At 39.6% G+C, this 8,786-nt stretch overlaps 1 pseudogene; it reads left to right on the top strand.

Annotated features, from left to right (window-relative positions):
• The first annotated feature begins 2,862 nt into the window (after positions 1–2,862).
• On the top strand, positions 2,863–7,975 carry LOC122655022 (annotated as a pseudogene).
• Positions 7,976–8,786: the final 811 nt, after the last annotated feature.

The following is an 8,786-nucleotide window of genomic DNA, read 5'->3' as shown; positions in this document are numbered from 1 at the left end:
TCAGAGTCGGTTTTCTTAGGGCTGGAGGATGAAGACGATGATGATGATGGGTTGGCGTTAGGGATGAAGGATTCCTTGGACAGATGGGGTCGCAGGAAGAAGAAGAAGTTGGAGCGAGAGGGTCGATATTTCTAATAAAACAGGTAAATGACTCTTTTACCCTTCGATTTTCAGACCTATGAACACGTGCTCATTAAAGTCCCGCATAATTGGTCAAAAGTGATTTTTGGCCAAAAACCATAAACAGCTTTCGATCTATTTTTTATTTTTGGTTTTTTTCAATCTTTTTTAAATAGAAACAGGCTCCATAAACGATACCAAACGCAACCAAAAACGTTTTTAAAGTCAAAAATAAAAAATAAAAACTATACCAAAGACACCCTTAGTCAGTGGTAGTATATATGCTTTGGGACTATATACTGGACCTGGGCAGATTTTTTTTGGTTCGTGGGATATAGATTGGTCAATAAATGTTGTCGGCACCGTGGCTTCTGTGGCAAGTGGCGAAAAAAAGGTCACAAGGTTTTTTAAAATGAAAAAAAAAACAATATATTGGGGTTTATTACTTATTTTATTTTAATGAGATTATAGAAGAGGCAACGTAAGATCAATTCAGGTCAGCATTTAAAATAGTTCCCCTACTCGATATTTCGGTGGTTGTGACATGTGGCCAAAAACAAAAACAAAACTCCAATGAACCAAGTTAGATTGGTTGCACTAAAAAATCAATTGGTCTTCAATTTTTTTTAAAGTTAACCAGGATAATAGAAGAGACATCTTATGGTCCACTTGGGTCAGGCCATTTGGTCAATAAACGTTGACGATACGATAGTTCTTTTGACAAGTGCCCCCCCCCCCCCCCAAAAAAAAAAAAAAGGAAAAAGATTTGATATCTTTAAGGGCAAAACCATCATATATGACTGATCCAATTCCGATCCCCATTGTATCCAATACCGATACCCAATATCTTATTCTCAATACCTAAAACCATAGGATTATCAGATACATACATTACATTGTGGCCGTGTGTGTCAATTCAATTATAATTGGCTGGTTCGATCCATAGGTGTGAATGCGTCATAAAGAGATCCATGCGTGTGAATGAGAGAGACGTACTGGGAGTTTGGGAATATATATATATATATTTTTTATGGTAATAAAACTTATATTACTGGGAGTTTAGGATTTGATATTCACGGTTGGCTTAATAAAAGCCAGGGGAAAAGTTTTCTGTCCGAATGGGTGGCCCTGCGCTAGGGCTAATGGAAACACATGAGAAAGCATCAATAGGAGTGAGATTTTTGCCTTTCATGAAGGTGGGATGGTCATTTTGTGTCATCATGTGTCTGAATGTAGGATTTATACTCTCGGACGGAGTCCTTTTCCCCTAAAGCTAATACTAGTTAATCGACACAAACATCCTTAAAAAGTTCTCTCTCCACGAAGTTCATTTTCTTTGGTGAATTCCCATGCATAATATGAAATTATTTTAGGTTAAAATGTAGTAGCTCATAGGCTTTGAGAACTTAAACTCACTACATTAAATATCAGTTGTAGATGCAGATTAGCTTCCTCAGAGCCTGTTCCCTTCGATTCTATTCTGCTTGGAGAGGCTTTGTCGATCAGATCGGGTCTTCTCCTCTGCATCGGAGACTCCATTGAGAAGGTTGAAGTGGAGACAGATAATTTAGAGCTTGCTGCCCTTTTGGTTGATCACCAAAAGCCTGTCCCTTAGCAATTGCTGTTGTTGTCAATGACATTAGGTTTTTAGCTCCTACTATGTAGGATTGCAGCTTCAAGCATATTCCTAGAGAGTCAAACTGTGTTGCTGACTCTCTAGCCCGGGAGGCCCTGTCTATGTCAAGTAAGATAGATTGGCCATCTTCCTCTCCTTGGATCCTCCATCTTGTAACAAGGATTCGTGGCTTTTACCCGACTTGATGAATAAATTGATCTTTTACCAAAAAAAAAATGTCCGTTATAGATCTTGTTAGATTGAATCGTAGTCGTATGTTCCTTTTACCGATAACTCGCTACTTAGGTAAGAACCCATCTTAGTGTCTCTCCATCTCCAACGTTGCAAAGTAAGCTCCCACACCCTGCAAGTCACCCCCTCATCTCCCTCCGCCTCACCGCCCCATCTCCCTCTCCCTTCCCACCCCCTCTGTCTGCCGCCCGCCCTTCTCTCCCCTTGTTCGTGAACACCTGTATAGACGTCTCGTCCACTAGAAAAACCATATATGAAAGTGGTCACACACGAATCCAAAAGCGTAGATGTCACGCTCTAAACCCGAGTAAAAGATATGGTGCTGGCCCTTGCGGGCAGTCTCTTCTACTTGGTATGACCATTTTAAAGTCATGAGACCCTTGGGCCAAAACGGACAATATCATGCCGGGGGAGGGGTTGGGTCGTTACAGTGGTATCAAAGCGAACTCCCAACCCCGGTGGTAGGGCTAGCACAACGAGGAAGTTGTGTCCCATAAAGGGAGTGAGACTATGCCAAGAAACGAGGAGGTGAGACCAAGGTCAAGAAACTACTCGATGACTCGATGAGGAGAACCAAGAACTTTAGTTCCACATCGGCTAGGGAGAAAGATCTTGAGCTATTGATAAAGGGTGGTCTCCTATCCTTTGTTTAGAATCGTTTCTGATCAATTCCCAATTCTATACGGCGGATTCACACCCAAAACCCTAATTATAAAAGTTCCATGTTTTGTTTATGAAGGCCGATTTCAATCCGATCCGAGATCTGAATCGACACTGACCGATTTCGCATTATAAAACTCTGCAGTATTGCCTCTTTCGACGAGTTGCAGCTAATTCTCTTCCCCCATGCACAGAAGTAACCACTCTTGACTCTACCATTATTCGATTCCACTGAAGCATAGCGAACACAGAATTGACGTCATGGCTGTAGAAGACGAAAAGCTTCACAGTAAGAATGAAGAGGAAAAGAATAAGAAGAGAAAGAGAGTTAATAAGAAGACACTCGCGGATTCAGATGTAGAGAAGAATAATGAAGAAGCCAAATGCGAAGACAACAAAGTAGAAGAGGAAGACGCAAAAGCTGCAGTAGAAGCGGGAGAAGAAGAGGTTGCAGCGGTGGGGAGTCAAAACATGCCTGAGGATGGAGAAGACGTAGAGGGCGACGAAGAGAAAGTTACAGGTACGGTGGCTGTGACACAGAAGAAGAAGAAATTTCAGAGCGGATCAGGAATCATGAGCAGTATGTCTTCCTCTCAATTGAGCATCTCAGAACCTACCATGAAAGCCATTAAAGACATGGGCTTCGAGAACATGACTGAGGTAACCTCTTTGTTTCTGCAGATTGGCACCCTAGTAATTCGCATATTAGGTTTCACAGCAATAATGAATCTTCAACTTTTTAGTTGGATTAAGGGATTCACACATTAGGGTTCACAACATTAATCATTCTTCAACTTTTTAGTTGGATTAAGGGGTCCGGAGAGTACTGAACTGGCGACTTAATGTGATAAACTGGACTGTTTTGTACCTCAGATTTTTGATGAAACAGAATGGATATGTGAATTAGGAGGTGGATGAACTGGTCATCTCCATTGTAAGAGTGGTTATTTTCACAGTGGACCCACAATTTGCTTTAGTGTAGCTCTCATTCGTATCTAGTATTGGTCCTACAATCAGTTTAATGTAGTCCTAGATTGGTAGGAGACCAACTAGGAGCCAGTACACCAGGAGCTGATATGAACTGGTACTCCGAATAGGGCAAAATATGATTTTTGGTCAAAATTAGGGTTAGGGTTTGAGGTGTTGGTTATGCTAAGCAGGTGTACTGTGTAGAGGAGTCTATCAGTGAAGGTTACGTTAAGTTTTGATGGAGGAATGTGTGCTGGAATGAATTGGCAGCAAGTTAGGTTTAGGGTTTTGAAAGGTGGAAGATGATGGAATCTAGGGTTTATAATAACAGGAAATCAGGTAGTTGAATGGGCTTAATATTTAGGTTGAGTATGGATCGGGTGGAGGGGAATATATTCTGAAAGTTACTCCTAAATCAGATGATTAAATATGGAGTTACGAAGGTTTCCTAGTAGAGATAGTAGAGAGGGGTATAAGTATAATTTTAAACAATCGGCTGGGTGGATGGTAATAAAATTTTGATCGAGTCTCTTAGGGTTTGAGGAAGATTCGATCAAAATTTTAGCAGGTTCTAACGGTTAGATTTGGCTGGGAAGAATTCTCGCAAAAATCACCTGCATGTGACCTTCTAGAAGGGAAGAAGAATAGTTGCAGGTTTTCAGTTCTAGACTTACTTGTGGATGAAGAACAGATTGGATCAGACTTGGGGTGATGTTGTAGACTTGAACAGTGCTTGATGATGTAGAATCACTCTTGAAATCAGAACTTGGATGTAGAACTTGAACGTAACAACAATGGAGAAAACAAATAACCAATTCGAACCACCCGGGCTTCCCACCGCAAGGTGTCAATCGGATCAAATACCAATTCCTTCAAACGATCCACCCAGGCTTTACACCACAAGGGGTCGATTGGATCAAACACCAATCCCACCAGTCTTGATCAAACACAAAACAAAAATCTTCAATGGAGAAGAAGAGCAGCAGAAAGCTTTTCATTAATCAAAATTCGTGTACCATATGTGCCCCCCTTACAACCTTGTATAAAAGACTCAAAATAGACTCCTAAACTAAAAAGGAAAGCCCTACCTCAATCCTTAAGCTATTAGGTAACCTAAACTGACTAGGAAAGTGAAATAACAAAGGAAATAGTCTCAAAACATGGCTGGACTTATAGAGTCCTAATCCAACCCAACTTAAATAACAATTAAATAGTCACATGACCACTTAACCAAGTCACATGATCACTTAAGTGATCACATGACCATTAACCAAGTAAAAAGAAATCTACTAACTAATCCCGTATGTAACTTTATTACCCATAGTTTAGGCCCATAAAAGTGGCCTATTACGTAGAAAACCTATGGGATCAAAGGCCCAACATGTATATAAACCCAACCCTAGACTTATTCCTAGTAAAAGAAGCCCAGCTTGGTGATAAATCTGCATCAATTTATAGGTAGTGTGAGATTGCTACTTAGTTAAATAAAATTGCAATTCAACTTTCCATTTGTCTATGCTATGTCATATTCATTTTGTTTTAAATGTTGAAACAACAAACAACAACTACTCAGCCTTATACCAACTAAATGGGGTTGGCTACATGGATCCTTGCCCTCCAATCAGCTCTATTCGAGGTCATACTTGATACAAAGCCTAAGCTATGCATGTCTTTCCTCACCACTTCTCCTAAGATCATTTTAGGTCTGCCCTTGGCTCTTTTAGTTCCTTCAATCTGAATGAAATCACTCCTCCGTACTGGAGCATCCAAAGGCTTTCGTTGAATATGGCCATACCACCTCAAACGACTTTCTCGTTGCTTATCATGTATCGAAGCTACTCCCAAATCAGCTCTGATATAATCATGCCTTACTTTATCCTTCCTAGTTTTGTAACTCATCCATCTCAACATCCTTATCTGCGCTATATTTAATTTATCTATATGATGCTTCTTAACTGCCCAACATTCCCCACCATACAACAGTCGGTCGTATGATTGTCCTATAAAATTTTCTGTTAAATTTTAAACGAATACACTGATCACACAATTCTGCGGACACACCTGCCCATTTCATCTATCCTAATTTAATTCTCGATGAAACATCATCATCTATATCGCCTTCTTTATTTGTGATTGAGCCCAGATACCTAAAATAATCACTTTGCGGAATCTCCCTCTCATCAATTTTCACCACCTCATTATCCGTCCTAGGGTAACCAAAGTTACACACTGTATACTCCGTTTTCGTTCTACTTAGAACCTTTTTATTCCAAGGTTGATCTCCATAACTCCTCAATATTTTTGTGGCATATTCGATTCTCAGTTTCAAAGATGTACTTAACTGGTCTGGTCGCCGGTTTAACTGAATAGGCAGCCATAGTGCCTTAATTATTTCTCATGTTTTAGATATTAGTATTTATGTTCCTACATTTTATTTGGGATTTGGGTTCTGCTTTAATTACTTTTCTTCTGATTACACTCTTATCTGGGTGCCATGACATGTAGTTGTTGATAACGTTTTGAGCTTTGAGCTGATCAAATTGATTTCTATTTTGCAGGAGAGGCAAACAGCTATTTTCTCTGCCACTCAGACTAAAAAGGAATGCAATTTTCTTTCAAAATCTTAGACTAGTCATTTCTGCCTGTCATGAGGCTAAAAAAAAAATTAAAATACATGGTGCAGGTTGAAGATCTTGCACGGTTGTCATTTCAATCTACCCCAGTGTATATTGGTGTGGATGATGGGAGGAAAAAGGTAAATAGATAAGTGGCAGGATTATGTGATTGTTTTTTAATCCTCCCTGTGGAAAGAAGCTGATAAGATGCATGGCATTGTAGGTCACCAATGAAGGGCTGCAGCATGGCTATTGTATCATGCCTAGGGCCAAGAGATTCATTCTTCTGTACTCCTTTTTGAAGAGGAACCTATCAAAGAAAGTGATGGTTTTCTTTTCTTCTTGTAACTCGGTCAAATATCACGCCGACCTTCTCAGATACATTCAGGTAGATTGCCTTGATATTCATGGAAAACAGAAGTAGCAAAAACGGACATCCACCTTTTTTGAGTTCTGTGAGGCAGAAAGAGGCATCCTATTATGTACCAATGTTGCTGCTTGTGGGCTTGATATTCCTGCAGTGGTATATTTCTTTGCTCTGCTTGTATGTGATTGTTTGGGATAATAGCATTCATTTTAATGGTGTGAATACTGCTCACTTTAATTGTCTTTTCCATTATTTCCCTTTTCCAACTCCTAGGACTGGATCGTGCAGGATGATCCTCCAGATGATCCCAAGTTGCCTACTTTTGCTGACTACTTATATGCAAACACATTGTGGATCCTTTTTGGTCTGCCTCTTTTTGAACTGTTTTATTTATGGTTACTACAGGAGTATATTCATCGTGTGGGTCAAACAGCGCGTGGAGAAGGCGAAAGGGGTCATGCACTACTTTTCCTGATACTGGAAGAGATGCAATTTCTTCGCTATCTTAAGGTCCAGTTTTCTTATAAATAGGATTGCTACCTTCGTGGTTTCTTGCTCAGGGAAGAAGTTTGGACAATAAGGTTTTAACTATACATGAATTTCCTCTGTTTATTGGCAGGCTGCTAAAGTGCCTGTTAAAGAATACGAGTTTGATGAAAAAAAGCTGAAGAATGTGCAGTCCCAGCTGGTAATCTTTATCTTCTTTCGTATTTGATAAGTTTGCTCTTGATGAATTAACTGCAAGACACTTGAGTTTACTGGGGAATCTGATGCAGGAAAAACTGGTGACTGGAAACCCTTATTTGAACAAATCAGCTAAAGATGCATATAGGTCTTATATAGTAGCCTACAATTCACATTCTCAGAAGGACATATTCAATGTTTATCGGCTCAACCTTCAGGTGCCAACCTTGCTATTGATCGACAATGGCCTGTATCTTTGTTGCTTAATGAATACTGAAGTGACATTTGTTTTGAATTATGCTGGACAGGAAGTTGCTACATCATTCGGCTTTTTATGTCCTCCCAAGGTTAACCTAAATATTGACAGCAGTGCATTCAAGTTCAGGAAGAAGATTCGTAAAGTCGAAGGGACCCGGAATGGGTTTAGTGAAAACAATCCTTATGGAAGGAAAGTGGAAGATGATAAACGGCAGTTTGTCCGATTTTAGCCAGAGAGATTTATTGAAGTGTATGACCTTTTCCTGGGTCAAGGTTTCACTTTCTCAAGTGCTCCCTCCAATTTTGGGTTTATTTTGGTGTTGACACATTAAATTAGCACTAGTTGGTTCTTTTGCCACAGAATAAAGTTAATGAATACATGTTGCAATAGTGATACATTTTCCCTGATTTTTAATATTCCCAAGGTCTTTTGTTTTTTTTTGGGGGGGGGGGGGGGGGGGAGGGGGGGAGGTTTATACAAAAATGAGGTCCCAGGGGCTACATTACAAGAGAGGATAGGGAGAGGGAAGATGCCTTCTATGTAGCAAACTTTGGGTTTTTTTTTTGGGGGGGAGTTGTTTTGTTGTGGGGTGTGGTTCACCAACCAACTTTGTTGTTAGTTGCCTTACGAGGCCCCATTTGGTTAGATGTGAAGGTCAGTGCAGTGGAGTGACATGAAAAGGATAAAAGTGAAGGGGCAGATGGAAGAGGGTTTTTATTGTTGGAAGTGAAATATTTTGTCGATTTTACTTTAATTCATTTCAAATTTACGAAATGTTTCATCAGGAAAAAAAGATCTAATGAAACGGTACAGATTCTAAGGAAATTTGTTTACGTTTGGTTTTCACTTCAGGACCCTTTTCTGGTCTTCCTCGGTGTCTAATCCTGAACCTCTGAAGGAGTTATTCCAACCCATTATCACTCAAGATGATAAATGATCTGAGTCCATACTCTAGAAGAGATTCAAATCTGTTGTTTTCAGTTTTGGTTATCCAAGAACAAATTCCAAATGTTCTCTTTCAGTGTTGCAAAACCTTAAGTATCATCTATATTCAAGTAACCACATAACCTATCAACCATGGGAATCCCATGCTTTAATAGTTTGCACATGAAAATCTTAAATTTGATTTCCAAAGAATAGATTAGACACCTCTACTGAACACTTGAGGAGAAATATGATGAGAAGAAGCTGCCTTATTTAACTCCATAGACAAAATTTTCACAGCTATCTTAGTTGTTAATTTGG

Source organism: Telopea speciosissima, chromosome 3, assembly GCF_018873765.1.
Source record: "Telopea speciosissima isolate NSW1024214 ecotype Mountain lineage chromosome 3, Tspe_v1, whole genome shotgun sequence".
Lineage (NCBI taxonomy): Eukaryota > Viridiplantae > Streptophyta > Magnoliopsida > Proteales > Proteaceae > Telopea > Telopea speciosissima.
This window is presented reverse-complemented; position numbering and strand designations above follow the sequence as displayed.